General features: G+C 42.0%; 1 protein-coding gene across 1 annotated transcript in view; it reads right to left on the bottom strand.

Annotated features, from left to right (window-relative positions):
• SORCS3 (sortilin related VPS10 domain containing receptor 3) overlaps window positions 1–18,947 on the bottom strand; it is a 609,576-nt gene that overhangs the window by 586,435 nt on the left and 4,194 nt on the right. The window lies entirely within an intron of this gene.

Genomic DNA, 18,947 nt, shown 5'->3' with positions numbered 1-18,947 from the left:
TTCTAACTCAGTGGAGCAGCCTGTGGCATTTTCACATCCTTAAACAGAAACGTGTTACACTTCAAGGATGATTCCTGAAGGCATTTTGCTGCCCTCCTGGATTGATATTTCCTTTCATTTTCACCTTAAGCCCCACTCCTGTTTATTGCTCACAATGCACTCCAGGTTGGGGATGGCTGACAATTCCCCCATGAAGGACACACTGTAAAGACAGATGGAACTGCTGCCTAGTCAAGCTACACTTAATGCAACGTCACCCCAAGACAGACTGCATCCTCTTCCCCAAGGCGTCTGAGCCTACCCTTAGCCAGCCCTCATCCCACCTCCCCCAACAGCCAGCAGAGCTCTTCCCAAGTCATGCCTGAGCCCAGATAACTTCATTATTTTACAAAGGCATCTCTGTGTGCCCGTATATCCTGTTATTCTCCTTGTCCATGACAAATGCTTGGCATAAAAGTTACCTTTGGAAATGTGTTAAAGCAGGCAGCATGCACATTCAGAGAGGCCAGGGGAAGGCGAGAAGGCTGGGGGATGATGGAGATGTTCTTCTTTACTGTGCATCAGAAAAACAAAAGAAGAAAGAGGAGTGGGGGCTGCCAGGGTGAAGGAAAAAGCTCCTGGTTCATTCAGCAGCAGCATGGATGTGTTCAAAGTGTGTCCTAGTTGCTCAGCAACCAAGAAAAAGCACTTTAGAGAGCAAGAGGCTAATTGGATAAATGAATTAATTAGACATTTCTGAAGTCATTGCCGTAAATGACAACAGGCTTGTGTGGTCAGTATTTTGCTAGTGAAAATGTCTTCCTATCCCTACCTGAGCTTTGATCCAGAAAATGTGGGGAGCTGGGGAGCAAGGGAGCCACATAACAACATATCAGAGATGCTATGCAGAGAGAGGAAAGCAGTGGAGGAAGCCCTGCCTAGGAGGAGAAGTTGAACTAAATGGCCTTCGAAGTCTCTTTCAACTTTTAATATTTGATCAGTTTTGCACTGCAGGGTAGGGAGGACAAGAAAAGGAGTAAATCCCCACTCTGCCAGCCTGAAGGCAACTTAATAACCTGCTTTCCCACACCATCCTATGGGGTTTCCCTCTGCTGTATTTAAAGCAAGCAAGTGCCCATGAAAGGCGATAGACAGCAGTTGTTAGGGAGTTTGTGTGGTGTTGGTGGTTGCTTTTTTCCCTTGCTCTGCTTTGCTTCTCCCTGTTGGCTTCCTTTAATTACAACAGAACCCCACTGGCTGCTCTAATGATGGAGAGGACTCCACTGTGCCAGGAGGGAGCGGGCAAGAGGTGGGAAGGGAACAGGCAGAGTGAAAGGAAGGCAGCTGGCAGCTCCCAAAGCTGGAACGAGAGACAGCAGTGTGGGCTTCTGCTGCTCCTTCCACTAACAAGTTGCTGAGTGACTCCAGGCAAAAACTCAGCCTCTCTGAGCCTTTCTTTTTCCTCCCATGAAGTAGGGAGAATGGATTTTGTGGTGTTTTGAGGACAATTGACGCCATTGCTAATTACATGTTTCCCTTGCTCAAAATTACTAAGCGTTCCCAGTGCCTACAAAAATAACGTGCAAGTTTGCCTCCGTGATCTGGTCCTATCGCTTCTTGCCTCTCCTGGTTCCCCAAAACACCCTATTACTTCTCACCTCCAAGGCTTTACTCATCTTGCTCTTTCCCTGCAAACACCAGCGCTTAAGAACAAATATTCAATGAGGCTTCTAGAAAAGAACGTGCCAGTTTAACTGAAAAAAGGCCCAGGAGTTGAAAACCCATCTTAGCCCTCATGAGGTCAGCAGTTCAACCTTGTATTGCTGAGGCCTTGCTTCCCTTGCTGGTATGAATTGGAGAAGTGGGCTCTATAATTCATCAAGGGAGGAGCTCTCAAGTCAGATGGTCCACGTGGGGCTTGCAGTTCTGTCACTCACCAGCTTTGTGACCTGGGCCAGGTATTAAGCTCCACCATGCTTTTATTTACTCATCTTTACAATGTGGCTCATAATAGTAGAAACTTCATCGAGTCACCATGAAGATTAAACAAGATGCTGAATGCAAAGGTTACAGCTCAGTGTTTGGCACACGGTAAGTGTACCCTAATTGTCTATTATTTTTGTAAAATTATATGATTTTAAAATGAAATAAAAGCTGATATCTTCACCTTCTCCCACCCATTTGCTCTGATTCTCGCAGCCTATCTGCACTCACAAACTCTGTAATATCCTGATTTTGGCATCAATAATACAGCAGACTCAACTACCCTACATTTGTATTTTCCTCTACTTCATTACCCACTCTGAAGCTTATTAGCAGTGTGAGCTTGGTAATCTAACTTCTCTTCATCAGTTTTCTCATCTATTAAAGAGAGATAATAATAACCTCCAACTCACAAAGTTATGGTGGGAAAATGAGATGACACAAAGCACCCAAGACTGGCACCCGGCACATAGCAGACCTTCAGTAAATGCTAGATCCCATCCCCAGAGGCTTCACTTTTGATTCCAATATTGATTTGGATTTCCATCCTTCCACCTACACATACTTCTCTTAGATTTCAAGTTCCCAGAAGACCAAGATCAAGTCTGAACTGTTTCTTTGTATCATCAATCACAGTACTGAAGTGCAATTAGGAATCTGTTCAAGATATTTAAAAAACTATTTATTGCAGGATGATATCTATCATCTATCTATCTATCTATTCCCAAATCATACTACCTTAAATAACAATGATATTAATAAATATATAGGCAATAACAACTCAACTATGAAGTGTGTTTGATCTCAGCTATGTACAAGCAAGTCTTCTCTTAAAAAGGCTTAGCCAAGACTAAGTCACAATGTCAAGACTGCACTGGACAAGGACAGCTCGCCTGTTGAGGTATGTCACTGATGGCTAGGATGCCCATGATAGTCAAGGAGCAGGTAATTTGGCATTACCCATCCCTGCTTCAAGAGAGCAAGTTAGGGTGGTGGAGCAAGACACGTATCTTTCTCTGGGTGACAGCAGGTATGATTATCTTTATAAATAAATAACATAGCTGTCAAGGGGGAGATGAAAAGTACTCCCCTATTTCTTATCCCTGAATATTACAAGACTCGTCCTCATTCTCAACTCCATGGGCCCCTGTTCTGGGAAGAAAGAAGAGAAAATGGTAAGAGATGGGACAGGAGAAGGCAGAAGAGGGGAATAAACTGGAAACCCCGTATTTGCTCAGATGCTGAAGAACAGAATTTAACTGTGTGAAGAAGAGAGCAAGAGGAAGTTGTTGTTTAAGTGGTTCTAGAGTTTCTCTTTGGACAACGAAAAGGTTTTAGAAACATAGTGGTAATAGTTGCATAACAATGTGAATGTAATTAATGCACTGAGTTGTAGCAGTAAAAATGATTCAAATGGCAAATTTTATGTCATATGTATTTTAAATAAATTTTAAAAATTGAAGAGGAAGAAAAGGTACAGAGCAAAGCTCTCCCCAATTGCCCCTCCACTTAAAGCAAGAAAAATTCATCATTGTAAGTACTTGACCAACACAGAGAGAAGAGCCAGTCTTTGGCCAGAGCCCATGGCTCTCCTCTCATGGGAGTCTTTTGAGGCTCAGCCATGCATCAGACAGGAAATAGGCGTCTCTGGACCAGAAAGATGTCTGGACTGGCCTATCTCTCCCTGATGCCAGCCCTAAGAATTGGAAAAATTGGGCAAATAGTGCAGGCTCTGATTTCAAGAGTCACCATCCCTAAAACGCCTTTCCAAACCATCCCCAACTCATTCACCATTAGGATATCAAATTTAAAATGTGAAAGGCTCAGAAAAAAGAAAAAGTGAAGATGTAAAGGACCAGTATTACACCATTTCCCCTAGATCAGAAAGACCTAGGAAAGTGGAGGGTGCTGGGTAGAGGGGAGGGGGAGGGGAGGGCCACAGGAGCTCACTTCCCCCCATCCCTTGCTCTTATTTTATTTCAGGTAAAGGCTGACCCAGCCGCCATACCTGAGAAGGGACTCAGACTCTGGGGTGTTTTCTATTTTCTTCTGTGCCTGGAAGTTCCTCTTCTACCTAAATGTTAACCTATAGGTGGTCTTGCTTTATTTGCTATAAGTTCACTAGAAGCAGTAGGTCCTACCCAGCTCACAGATAGGCAGGATGGACAGTTAGGAGCAGGATAATAAACTCTCAGGTAAAAAACTAAAGCCCACTTTTCAGGAAGCCACCTTAGTAACTTAAAATAAGAAGCAGAGCCACCTAAGACACAGCAACGTGCAGCTATAGATGCAGGTGCTTTGATTTGACTCATTTTTGGAGTCACCTGCCATTCTTTGAAGATGCACATCTCCACCCTCCTATCATCCTCAGCTCCTTTAAAGGAAATTTAAATCAGGCAGGAACTGCTTCGTTCTGAGAAAAAAGAGAAACGAAGGGCTATTGCTAAATCCCAGCTCATCCTCGGGCCAGTGCAGGAGCATCCCCCACTGTGCAGGCATCTTTGCAGGGGCCTTTCGGAGAGTCCTCCCTCCTCCATCCTGGGGAAGGGAACCAGCAATGTTGGAGGGTGCAGCTTCCTTTCCTCTTAAAAAACACACACCCTCACAGGCGGGTGAAAGAATGGCTGGCAGAAGGCAGACCAACTGTGAGGGAGATCAAGCTAATCTCCAGGACGTCTTACCTAACAATAACCATTTCCTACTCATTTTAGAGTATCTTCTACCACAGGGCAGGCACCTTGGCAAGCACTTTAAACTCACTAAACCCTCACAAAGACCAGGCAAAATGGGATTATATCCTGATTTTATAAAGGAGAGAAGTAGGTCTCAGAAAAGTAACTTGCCCAAGTCACAGCTACCTAGTCAAGGGTGGAGCTAAGATTCAAGGTCAAGTCCTTGCAACTCAAGCATTACTCTTGTACCTAAAGGGATCCCAAACCTGATGTCTCCCCACTAGTCATCTAATTTATTCTTCCCAAGGCTACATTCTGGGAGGAAATTCTCTGGACTGAAAACTTAATGGAATACTAATGGGCATCCGAGTGTTACAGAAAGAGCACTGGACTAAAAGTCAGAGAACTGGACATTGGCGCGGGCGTTTCTACTATCTGGGTGAATTCGGGCACTGTACAATCTCTCTTGCCCACATTTTCTATGTCAGAAAAAAGATGTAGTTAAGTCATTATGTGTTCTTTCCAGCTCTAAATATTGTCTCTGAATTATTTATGTTTTAAGGGGACCTTAGAGGGAACAATGTTCAACATGAAGAATGGTCCTCTAATTGTGAAGATTCTGGAAAGGAAAAAATAAAATCAAGCAAAAAGTCCTCCTTGCTCCCCCTCAAAATCACAACATGTGTATAAGCAACTTCTTCTACAGTTTAATTACAATGATATTCCCTTTAAAATATCTGTACATTTATAGTTTATAATGCCCTTTCAAATACATTATTTCATTTTGATCCTTGCAACTATTACACAGATGAGGAAACCTGAGTCTCAGATGTGGACTTACACCATTTCATAAAACTAGCAGATATTCATATGAAGGCTAGTACTCCAATTTCAGTTTAGCCACAACCAAAAAAATAAAAGCGCTTATGTATAACCCTGCACTCCATCCAGAGTCCTATTGCAGCATGAGCCCATTCAGGTAACAACTGTAAGCTATCACCATTATCACCATCACCATCACCATCATCATCATCATCATCCACAATAATTTCATTTGAGCACATAATAGACACTAAGTAATCACTGTCAAAGTAATTAAGAAAGGGGACTTGATACCAGGTGCTGTGGCTCACACCTGTAATCCCACCACTTTGAGAGGCCAAGGTCAGTGGATCACCTGAAGTCAGGAATTCGAGACCACCCTGGCCAACATGATGAAATACTGTTTATACTAAAAATACAAAATATAAAGTGAGCCAAGATCATGCCATTGTATACTCCAGCCTGAGCAACAAGAGCAAACTCCATCTCAAAAAAAAAGGAGACTCGTGCTGCTTCATCACATATGAAACACCTACCAACTTAATCTACAGGTAGGACCAGCTCTGCTTAGAAGCATGCAGACATAATACTCATGTGCATACATGTGACCTCTCTGCTATTTTTCTCTCCTCATCTCAGCTCCTGAAAAAAACACACAGATGAGCCCTTTCTCCTCAGACATGATTCTTTCAGCATCCCTCAATCTGCCACTGCAAACAAGCTTGGAAGAAGTATATATTCAGTTAGCACATGACAACAGTGTTTCATACAATATAATTAACACTGCCCCACCCCATTTCTTTAAAAATTAGTAAGTGCGTAAGAAAGAAAACACAAAACAAAACCAGAAGGGAGAAAGGCAATTTTAAAATGAATTTGACTGCAGAAGCTTATGTTCCTGTAGGCATAGTGGATATTAATAATTCAACAAAATATTACAGTAATTACTATACTTTGCAAAATCACAACAGTGCACTTTAGCACAACTCCCACCAATCTCCCTGCAACTTCCATTAATAAATAAAATACAATTCCCTACATTAAATTTGTTGTTTAAAAGCTAAATATTTTATCAGAACTAATATATTTTAAATAATCAGTCAAAACCAGGAAAATAACTGGTCCTGTATTTCTCACCCCTTCAAGTGAAATTCCATCTTCACAGTTAGAGCTAAAATTGATTTCAACTCCAACAAGAATACACTAAATGTTAGGGTCTGAAGGCCCCTATTGAGGGAACTGAGGATTACTCATCTCTCAGGCTCTGCTGGAATCTGATTAGCCTGCCAGAAGGAGAATGAGAAGGAAAAAGAGTACACAATTAATTCTTTTGGACTATAAATCTGGCCTACCTCATTCAGCTCCAGAAAAAGAAACCATGAATTGTAAAGAGAGGCAAGGGGCAGACAACCACCAAAAAAACACTCCTAAGTCCGTCCCTGAGCATGTATGTAGGAGGCTAATGATCTCAAAATATAGGTGAACCTCACTTCACACTGTAATTATGTTCCCACAAATTTGCTACATCCAACCTCTCAAGTTCTATTGATTTTACCTGCTGCAAAAATGCTGCAAAATAAACCACCTAAATCTCAATCACTTATTCTCACAACAATCAATCACTTATTCTCAGAAATATTCAGGGCATCTGGGGGTTGGCTGATCATGACTGGGCTCAGCTAGGCGGTTCTACTGGTCCTGGCTGGGCTGGGCTGATGTAGCCTGGGCTTGGCTGGGAATAGCTGTGTACTAGTTGTCTCTCATCCTCCTCCTGAGACCAATAGGCCATGTTTTTCTCATGGCCACCCCAAAGGCACAAGACAACAGGTAGAAACACACATGCTTCTTGATAACTAAGCTTGAAACCTGCACACTATCACTTCCACCTCTCTATTGGCCAAAGCAAGTCACAAGGTCAAACCAAAAGTTAGAAGATGGGGAAAAAGATCCCACTCACAGAGAGAGGACACTGCAAAGGTCCCATACAAAGGAAGTTATAAAGAGAAGTGAAGAATTGGAGCTAACGACACAATCAACTACATTGGCCAAATATTTCTTCAGTAGACTCCTTCTTACCTACCCCCACTGCCACCATCCAAGCCATCACCCTCTTCAGCTACATCCTCTTAGCATTCATCCTTTTTTTCCTCTAACCCACAGGGTGATGAGAGTGGTTTTTAGATGTACATTTAATTTTATCACTCTCTTACTATAAACCTTTTCATGGCTTACCTCTTTGCTTTTTTTCTTTTTCTTCTTCGACAAGGTCTCACTCTGTCATCCAGGTTAGAATGCAGTGGCATGATCACAGTTCACTGCAGCCTCAACCTCCTGGGCTCAAGTGATCCTCCTACCTCAGCCTCAGCCTCAGCCACCTGAGTAGCTGGGACCACAAGCACATGCCACTATGCTCAGCTAATTGTGTGTGTGTATTTTTTGTAGGGACAGAGATTCTCCATGTTGCCTCTCAAACTCCTGGGCTCAGGGGATGTGCCCTCCTCAGTCTCCTAAAGTACTAGAATTACAGGCACAAGCCACCATGCCAGGCCATCCCTTTGCTATTAGAATAAAGAACTAAACCCTTGCTTAGTCCTGCCCATGCCTGCCTGTCTAGCTCCATCTCATCTCTCACCTTCCCCAAGTCCCTCTGCTCCAGCCACGCTGTCCTTCCTTTCCCCTTCAAATACCTTGCTCCTTCCTGCCTCCCTCTCCTCTGCACCTAATCCACCCTGTACATCTTTGCAATCTCAACTCATCTGCTTCTCCCTCTCTGCCCTTCCTAGGTTAAATGTCCCTAGTGTTAACATGTACCTCTCAACCAGAGAACTGCTCACCATTACAGACTCAGAATCCAACAGCACCTGGCACATAAAGGGGATGCCACAAATATGTATTGCATATTGATGTGTTAGTCCATTCTCACATTGCTATAAAGAAATATCTAAGACTGTGTATTTTATATTTAATAAAAGAAGTTTAATTGGCTCATGGTTCTGCAGGCTGTACAGGAAACATATTAGCTTATGCTTCTGGGGAGACCTCAAGAAACTTCCAATCATAGCAGAAGGCAAAGGGGGAACAGATGTCTTACATGGCAGAAGCAGGAGCAAGGCAGGGTGGGGGCAGCAGGCACTGCACACTTTTAACCAACCAGATCTTACGAGAACTCACTCACTGTCACAAGGATAGTACCAAGAGGATGGTGCTAAACCAATCACTCATGAGATATCTGTCTCCGTGATCCAATCACCTCCCACTATGCCCCACCTCCAACAATGCGGATTACAGTGTAACATGAGATTTGCGCAAGAACACAGTTCCAAATCGTATCAATTGGCTATAGCTGTGGTTTTAAAAAATGACTTTAAATTTTTTTAAATAAAAAGTAACTAAGGATGATAGCCTCCAGCTCCATCCATGTTCCTGCAAAAGACAATATCTCATTTGTCTTTATGGCTGCATAGTATTCCATGGTGTATATGTACCATATTTTACAGAAATAAAATACCACATGTCCTCACTTACAAGTGGGAGCTAAATGATGAGAACTCATGAACACAAAGGGAGGAACAACAGACACTGGGGGCTATTTGAGAGTGGAGGATGGGAGAAGCAAGAGGAGCAGAAAAAATAACTATTGAGTACTAGGTTTAAATACCTGGATGACAAAATAATCTGTACAACAAGTGCCCATGAAATGAGTTTACCTATACAACAAACCTTCACATGTACCCCCGAAGCTAAAATTGAATAAATAAAACAACTCCTTTTTTTTTGAGACGGAGTTCTGTTACCCAAGCTGGAGTGCAGTGGTACGATCTCTGCTCACTGGAAACCCCGCCTCCCCAGTTCAAGTGATTCTCCTGCCTCAGCCTCCCAAGTAGCTGGGACTACAGGTGTGTGCCACCACACCTGGCTAATTTTTGAATTTTTACTAAAGACAAAGTTTCACCATGTTGGCCAGGCTGGTGTCAAACTACCGACTTCAGGTGATCTACCCGCCTCAGCCTCCCAAAGTGCTGGGATTACAGGCATAAGCCACCACACCCTGCCTAAAACTACTTCTTTTGGTTGAGTTTTACATTGAAGGTATTTGGATAACGAGTGTCAACAGCAAATGGCCCTGCAGAGTGTATAATCCCCTACCTTATACTACCGATTTTGCATAAATCCAGTTTTAATGCATCGGGCTTCCTCAAGGGTTGCACATCACTAATTTGAACAAAGTCACAGGTATCTTATGTTATGTAACTCCTTTTCCCACCTTCATCAGTCCATGAGTAGAAGGGGAGACACATATAATGCCAAAATAGCACATGATACAAAATCATCAAGTAACCTAAGTACTTCCCAAATCCAAGAAAAACTTTCTTTGACCCTAGATTTCTCTATCCAGATGAACCACCAAGCCAATGTGAGAACAAAACAAAATTTTAGACATGCCAAGAATCTTTTTTAAAAGTGGATATCCTGATCATCAGAGAAATGCAAATCAAAACTACAATAACATATCACCTCACCCCAGTTAAAATGGCTTATATCCAAAAGACAGGCAATAACAAATGCTGGTGAGGACACGCAGAACACTTGTACACTGTTGGTGGGAATGTAAATTAGTACAACTAGTATGGAGAACAGTTTGGAGGTTCCTCAAAAAACTAAAAATAGAGCTATCATAAAATCCAGCAATCCCACTGCTGGGTATACAGTCAAAAGAAAGGAAATCAATATATCAAGGAAATATCTGCACTCCCATGTTTGTTGCAGCACTATTCACAATAGCCAAGATTTGGAAGCAACCTAACTGTCTATCAACAGATGAATGGATAAAGAAAATGTGGTACATATACTTAGTGGAGTACTATTCAGTACTATTCAGCCATAAAAACAAATGAAATTCAGTCATTTGCAACAACATGGATGGAAGTAGAGGTCATTATGTTAAGTGAAATAAGCCAGGCACCAAAAGACACACGTGGCATGTTCTCACTTATTTGTGGGGTCTAAAAATGAAAACAACTGAACCCATGGACATAGAGTAGACGAATGATTACCAGAGGCAGGGAAGGGTAGTGGGGGAGAGGGGGAGGTGGGGATTATTAATGGGTATAAAAAATAAAACGAATGAATAAGGCCTAGTATTTGATAGCACAAAAGGGTGACTACAGTCAATAATAATTTAATTGTACATTTTAAAATAACTAAAAGAGTATAATCTGGATGATTTCTAACACAAATGATAAGTGCTTGAATGAACAGATATCCCATTTTCCATGATGTGATTATTATGCAATGCATATCTGTATCAAAACATCTCATGTACCCCATCAGTATACATGCCTACTATGTACCCACAAAACATTTTTTAAATTAAAAATTTTTTTAAAGCATTAATATCTCCCAAGCACTGGGTGACCATATGATTCATCATCTAAGCCAGGATCTTTTGAGAGTCAAAATACATCTACTCACATTCTGTCAGGACACGAAGTATAAACCAAGACATTCCCATGCATTCTCTGAAAAAGATTACTTGAGGATATGCCACAGAAAAATGAAAAGCAGCCCACAACGGAGGAATGGAATCCAAAAAATAGAGGCACTAATCCAAGAGTAAAATAAATAGAAATCTCAAGATGACAGAAGGGAAACAGGCCTAGAAAGAAAGAAATCAGTACAAATTAGAATATCTAATAATAATACAACTGAAAAGTTGGAATATCATAGTACTATGGTGAAATAGCATATTCTTTATCTTCCTATAAAGAAAATAAAACAAGTAGAAACACAAGGTAAAACAGAGTTGTCTATAAGAAATTTATACCCTACACTGACATGGCAGAATTCTGAACAATTGTCAGAACAACAGGTAATCTATTCGACCTCAAAGCTCAGGACACTCCTTGTCAAGTGACCCACGTTTGGTGATAGAGTACGACATCTCTTTCTTATTGTGCTAGTAGATTTTGTTGCAGATAATAAAAACAACCAGAATTTTTTAACACTTTCATTAATTTTCATTCACTGTGGTCTTGATTATGTTCAAGTTATTTCCTAAGAATGCTCCATTAGCACATGTCTTATGCTACCTCACTGCTCTCTGCAATAGCTGTCCAACATGTTTACCACACACAAAACTGTAAGTTATTTTGGGTGTCCGGTCTGCATCACATAGATTTTTTTTGTACATGCTGCCTCACTAGGCGTATAGTAGGCGCTCTCTAAATACTTCACATGATCTGAAAAGAGTAAGGCAGAACAATCAATACAGGTCATGACCTGGGGCAAATGTTTTTTTAAAACATCCAAATTACACTCCCATCTGAGAATTTTATGATATCAGGTGTGACTTGAAATAAATTGTATATCATGCCTGGAATAAGAATCTTGGAGTTTTTACTACCACGGTATGCATGTTAATGGCAGTGTTCGTTTGTACTGACAGAAGGCAGAAGAAGGCAAGAGCTGTATCTGGTCTCAAATCTGTTGTCAAAGGGTCTGTAGCTCCTTAAGGGAATGAAGGAGAGGTGAGGTAAACTAACAACTTGGGTTCATATCACCCCTTATTCTTTACAAAATGCTTCCATATGCACCATCTCATTTTTTAACTGTGACATAAAGGGAGCAAATAGGATTGTCCCCATTTCACCCATCAAGAAATGACTGACCTAATATATCTACTTTGTGGTGAGGTGGGCTGCAGCAGTTTTTGCAACTTTTTCATTTTACAGGTGAGGAAACTGAATCTCAGAATATTCAAATAACTGAATTGGCATCATACTAAGCAAAAAAAAATATTGAATGAATGAATGAAAGAATGAATGAAAATACATCTGCTTGAAGTAAGACCAAATCTAGGCATGCTTGAAAGAAGCACTTTCCATTTTTTAAATCATATTTGTAGGCTCTCTCCTTACTAATAATGCACCCATTTAAAAACACACACACACACACATTTAAAACTGGGGTTTAATCCCACGGGGAGCTCTGGGAGACCATGAAAGAAACATGTCTCAGAGTTAGCCAACCCCAGTGGTCAAGGGGGCTGGATATTTATCCATCAACTCCCACCAGTCATTGGTAGTGGCTGCTCCCTGCTCCCTCACAGGCATTAATTTCTTGACTCTTCCTTGCCTTGTGTGATCAAAGCAAGCTACAGTGGCCAGGGAAAGCTGTTGGGCAAACAGTCCCTGGTGCTGGTGGTTGGAAATTAGGCCAGCATGCAGAGCAAAGGAACACCCAGGAATATGAGTAGAGTACCAACAAATCTCCAAATGAGAATTAACATTCTTTTTTTCTGAGAGTCTGACTCTGTCACCCAGGCTGCGGAATGCAGTGGCGCCATCTCAGCTCACTGCAACCCCTGCCTCCTAGGTTCAAGAGATTCTCTAGCCTTAGCCTCCCATATAGCTGGGATTAAAGGGATGTGCCACCACGCCCAGCTAATTTTTGTTTTTTGTTTGTTTGTTTGTTTGTTTTTGTTTTTTGAGTAGAGCTCGGAGGTTTCACTAGTTGGCCAGGCTGGTCTCAAACTCCTGACCTCAAGTGATCTGCCCACCTCAGCCTCCCAAAGTACTGGAATTACGAAAGTTAACATTCTTATGTTAAAATTGACTATTATGCTAGGGCCTTTATAGGCATCATCTCTAAGATTCACAACAATCCTGCAAGACCAGTATTATCATCATTTTACAGCCAGCGAAACTAAGGCTTAGAGACTTGTTCAAGGTTGCTGTTGCTTACGGACCTTCTCATGACAGAAAAGATGTTTTAGAGTTTTAAGAAATCTTTCAAACAAAAGTTTGCTTTCAAGCATGAATAACACTGAAAGCAACACAGTGAGATAAGCATCTCACCACTAAGGATACCCTCCTCTTCCACCACCACTCTGGAAAGCAAGTTTCTCTGTGTCACCAGCTTCATTGTCTCAGAACTCTTATTGTAGACAAGTTCCCCCACTATGTGTAATCACATTCAGATATGGCAGCTTGAGCTATTTTTCTAGTCTTGAAAATGTTCAACTCGGTAATTGTTCTTCATCTCCCACTGAGAACAGATTTTTAAAAGAAAAAGTTTATTTCTTATGCAGCAGTGTAATCTTTAACCTGATTCTAACCATCTGAATGAGAAAATGCCTACATCACCATAGATGTCAAAAAGGCTTTTGGGAGGATGAGTCAGGCATGTGGGACCTGAGAGCCTGTGAGAGATAGCTGCAATGTCCCAGGGTGCAGACCCCAGGCCAGCAACAGCAGGCCAGACACATCTCTATCCCCAAGACACTTGTTCTTTATCCAGGCACTTTTAAGTATTTAAGCAAGTATTTATTCTGTTCAACTCAATAATCACCTATTGACTAACCACCAGATACAAGAGAGCAAGCAAGCAAAAAGGAAGGAAATACAGAAGAGATGGGAGAACCCAGCCTAAGCATCACTTCCAGCTGAATCTATTTGTAGAGTGTTAGTTCAGTCATTAATGGTCTGAGTATCTAACTGCTGGATGAACGTGTTTGTATCTACTCCCCTTTTTTCTGTAGGAAGAGGCTGAATGATCAGCCCCCCAGGATTGAAAACTGCCCTGCTGCCAACTGATTATTCATCTATGGGTCATCATACAACCCCTACACAATTCACTTACAGGCTACTTTTCATCTTCCCTTCTTCGGAACAATTCTTGGTACAGCATTGTCTCGTTATTTCATCCTATTTATTTTCACTTCTTTCCCAGGGCAACGCTCCCTCTAGTGTCTATGTAGGGCTCTCAGGTTCCATTCTTGGTACACAGGGTGAAGGCAAAAAGGGAACTCAAGCCTGCAACTCTATGGGTATAGATCACCACAAAGTAATTAGTGGATTGTACCAGTGTGATAATTCTGAGGAACAGGCTGCAGATATTCTACAGATAGCTCCAATCCATGTGATACGCCCATTTCACAACAGGCACAAATACAGAAGAGGAGAGGAAAAATGAACATCGAGGTCTAGCCCATGACTTTGGCACAGATGAGTCTTTGGCACAATGGGATCTGCTTGCGAACCAGCCCCAGCAATCCAGTGATCTCCAATGTTCTAGAAGCTACACACTTTACTCACTTCCCTCAAGAAGCCTCCCTTGATTAGCTATGAGTTGTATCATGGATGCCCAATCTGAGAGAAGCTACTCTTCATCTTTCTGGATCCCTTAACTCTCCATGCAATAAAAGCCCTGAAATAATGTTAACCTTATTCATAGCTTATTAGTGTAATCATCTAACTAATGTGATTCTGTTTCTATTACAAATTCTGACTATGAATTTCAAGAATCCAGGTCCCCAGTCATTCACTTCTAGATCCTTTTCAACGTCTACTTTAGCACGACATAAATGATAGACATGGCAAAGACTCATGTGACTGGGAGCATGAACTATGGGAGGTGGTTGAAATGAGTATCTTGATGAGAACTGGAATCTAGCCAAGGCCTTGCCATCAGCTCACTGGGAAATTCTGAGCGAGTGCCTTCTACCTCTGCTTCAACATTTCCATCTGAAAATTAAGGGAAGGCCCCTTCCAGGTATAAAAATAACAACTAAACTAAAAGTATCTTGAGTGCTTGCTACAAATGGGTCAGGCACTCCTTTTAAGCACTCTGCCCTGTACAATCTCACTTACTTCTTACAACAGCCCAAGGTGAGAGATACTATATCATCACCCCCTTTTTCCATATGAAGAAACAGCAGAGAGGGTAACAACTTGCCCAATGTCACACAGCTATTAAGAAACAGAGGCAGGACTTGAAGCCAGGCACCTGGCTGCACAATCCATGATCTTATTTAGTATGTGGCCTGTTTCAGGTTCCCAGTCTATCCGTTCTCAACAAATCCGAAAGAGGATTGCATTCAGGATGAAATCTCTCCACAAATATGAATTCACACAAGTTGTACCATATACCCGTACTAAATAATCCTACAACCTCACAGAATCCTTGATTATCCTACATAGCTTTATTTCCAGTCTTTCCCCTAAAGAAGGTTTTTTTCTCTTTCCGATGTATGCCAAGTAACAGTCCCCTACTTAGTCAAGGGCACAGTTTTACTGACCAGTAACCCTGCTGGCCCCACTCTGCTGCAGGTCCCTCTCATCTCAACCAAGCACAGATGGCTTCCTCTGCTTCCCTGCATGCATTCAATAGCAGACAGCAATTTGTGCAATCCTGAGGTCGTAGATTCCATTATTTTTTCCAAATTTACTATAGAACATTTATTAGTGTACTATAAACAACAGCATATCCATAAATAATTAAATCCAAACTATACCGATCAAAGTAAAGGAGCAAAATGTTTCTGGTTGTGATGTAACCAGGCTTGAATTACTCACTAACTCAAATAACAAGGTGACTCACAGGAGGCCCCCATTAACAATGGTTAGTAAGACACAGCTTGTCCAACATTAACTAGCTTGTTATTCACTGTCTGCAGCCATCACAGTGGGTGGGCAGGGTGGCTACAGAGCATGGCCCCAGAACAGAAGAAAAGACTCTATTCCTAAATCTCTCTGACTAGCCTCATATTATACCCATCCTAAGGCCTCAGTCAACCCTACCTATAAAATGGGCACCTCATCAGAGTGAAAACACACAAATCCTCTTAGAGGGAAAATGTTCTGTTAACATGAGAAGAAAGGAGAAAAATGGGTGTGAAGAGGGGATGGCTCTTCCAAGAGAAAAAAAAAAAAATAAGTGGGATCCAAGGTAGGCTGCCATGTTTCTGTCTGAGTATCACATCCTCATCTCTATCCTGAGTGATTTGATGAAGACAATTCGCAAGTGCACTTCCAGCCTCGACAGTCTGCAAAATTCCTGTAGTATGTCCCACAGGGGTCCTCTCTTCTGTGAGCTCATAACCTGAAACGATCACTTGACAATTAACCACATGTCACCCCACGGCATCTGTCTTGTTGTCACATATTATTTAACTTTACAGAAGAGCACTCTCACATCCAAAGCATGTTGGCAGGACCATGAGGCAAATGTTGTCTCATCCTTCTTTGTATCCCCTCTATCACACTTCTACCAACCCCACAGTTTCTAGGACAAGGCCACATACACAGGAAAAACTCAGAAAATTGATGAATGTCTTACGGGAGTGTCCATCTGATCTCTGAAGTGCATGAGAAGCCAGGATTGTTAACTAGTCCTTATTTCTATCCTCTTATTAAGTAGCGTAGAGATCCCTCTGAATCTTATGTTAACATGTATATATGAAACAATACACCAGTTGTATAAACTCAGTGTCATTAAGAGACGGTGTTAACCTGTTAAGTTACTTAGGGCAAAATGGTCTTTCCTCTCCTCTTACCCTGCAGCTAAGTCACGGTCCAACTCCCCAGATGAGTTCAGTATTACTGAGCTATGTACTACCCTGTGGCACATGCTGCCAGGCATGGATGAGAAGAACAGAACTCACACTTGATGGTGATGGGAGGGAGGGGGTACTGTTTTAATTATTTCAGCTCTTACCCTCAAAACACTCACCAAATAATATAAAACTAAAGTAAGTACTAAACTAAATATGATCAAATGTGTAGTTCATTCTTTAAATTCTATAAATAAGTAGGGGAAGAGAAATAAATGCTTCTAAGGAACGTTTCATAGAGCTACTGAGTCGGAATGTTGAACTGAGCTATGAATAACAGGTGCCCTATCATCAAGAAAGAAAGGTGCCTCAAGTGGAGGAGACCTCAAGGTGCTTGGGACAATGAAGACGCTGCCCTGGCCAGAATGCAGGAGTTAATCAGGGAAGAGTCAAACCCAAAGTTGGAGAAGTAGACCCAGGACATACATAGCCTTGAATGCCAGGCTAATGGACTCTGGATTTGAATTCAAGAAACCAAAGGTCCTCAAGCCAGAATGTAGACACACCGGATGAAACACTCCTGGCTATAGCAGCTGTCAAGTTCTGAAATCATTGCTATCCCAGGCAACAACAATTTCTAATTCCTTTATCATCTCTGCTTGATGAGACTTGAGACTATCTTTCATTCACTCAGTCAAACATTATCAAGTGCCAACCATGTGTAAGGCAAAGCTCCCTCATCTCCACTGACTACCAACAAAGTCAGAGCCCTATCTGAGCCTTTTCCCAGTTACCCACAACACCAGAACAAACTTAGCCAAATTCGATCCAACCACAAAGCCAGTTCTACTTACCAGAACTGCCGAGTGACCCACTAAGCACTCACATTCTGTATTTCCCACCTCCTCCTCCACAAGGCCACTTTTCTCCCCCAAACTTACTGCAGAATCATCCTTTGACATGTTCTCCCTATATGGGAAGTGTTCAAGCCAACCAAGAGGCCCAAAGAAGGCAGAAAGCAGGAAATCAACAGGTGGGTCAAGCCACAGGCCTTAAGTGACTTAGCCAATCTGCACCTAGCCTTGGATAAACCACTGGTCTCCAGCCAAATCTTCCTATCACAGAGTGTCTGCTTTGTCACACCTCTCTGCTCCTTATGAGATGATTCAGGGCCCACAGATCATCCAGTTCCAGGATTCCTTCACTGACAATAGATTTACACAGCCCAAGGAAAAAGCAATTTTCCCTTCTGTTCACTGAGCCTTCCTGCCACTGGAGTCACCAACTCCCCTTCCCTTAAATCCAACACCACTGGAGAAGCCACTTCCCAGCATTCCTTCTTTGCCAACTAGAAAGCAAGTTCCAGCCACTGCATTTCTGTAATCATTAAATCAGGCCTCCCAATTAAGGAGTCTGCAACTTCTGCTCACCTTGGAAATCACTGAAGGATCTGAGATGGAAATCACACCGTCTAATCCAGCCATCAGAGAAATCACAGAGCAGATAAATAGCTGTGCCCAGCTCCTCCTCTCCCCACCGCCCCTCAGACCAGCAATGACCAGGAGCAATTAGTGCCATTATGTCCCCATGCATTTCCCAGCTACATCTCAACTGACATGGTTTCCCCTTGTAATATTAATTGAAAACAGATTTTTTTGGCAAAACCCTGAAGAATGGCTTCTGTGGCAGGCTTCTTTATTAAGCCTCCAAGAAGGCAGAATGCATTAAGATATTGTGACACAGGAACTGTGAGCAGGGACGATGAAGACAAGGCAATCCAGCCAAAAGCTATTTGAAAAATCTGTTTGGAGCCACAATTAGATGATCCAGTGAGTGAAATACAATTAATCTGATCAAATCTGTCACTATTTTGCACATTAGGAGTAAATATTTTAGAATACAGTCCAGCTGAATTAGTTAAGGGTAGGAAATCCTGCCTGGGAGAATCTGTGTGTTATACCTACTAGTATGCTCAGGGCAGAGTGATCTGGGAGGGCCTAAAAATATCAGCATCTCCCCATTTCTCTTCACCAAGATGCAGTGTTGGGCACATTAACTGAGAACTAGCTGGCAAGTATTCCAAGCAGATACACTGCAGGGGCAGCAGCCTGCAAATCACTACCACTTCGAGTGCGCTGCTGGAAGGACATGAGGTCCAA

This window comes from Macaca mulatta, chromosome 9, assembly GCF_049350105.2.
Source record: "Macaca mulatta isolate MMU2019108-1 chromosome 9, T2T-MMU8v2.0, whole genome shotgun sequence".
In the NCBI taxonomy this organism is placed as follows: domain Eukaryota; kingdom Metazoa; phylum Chordata; class Mammalia; order Primates; family Cercopithecidae; genus Macaca; species Macaca mulatta.
The sequence above is the reverse complement of the archived record's forward strand: the minus strand, read 5'-3'. Positions and strand labels throughout refer to the sequence as shown.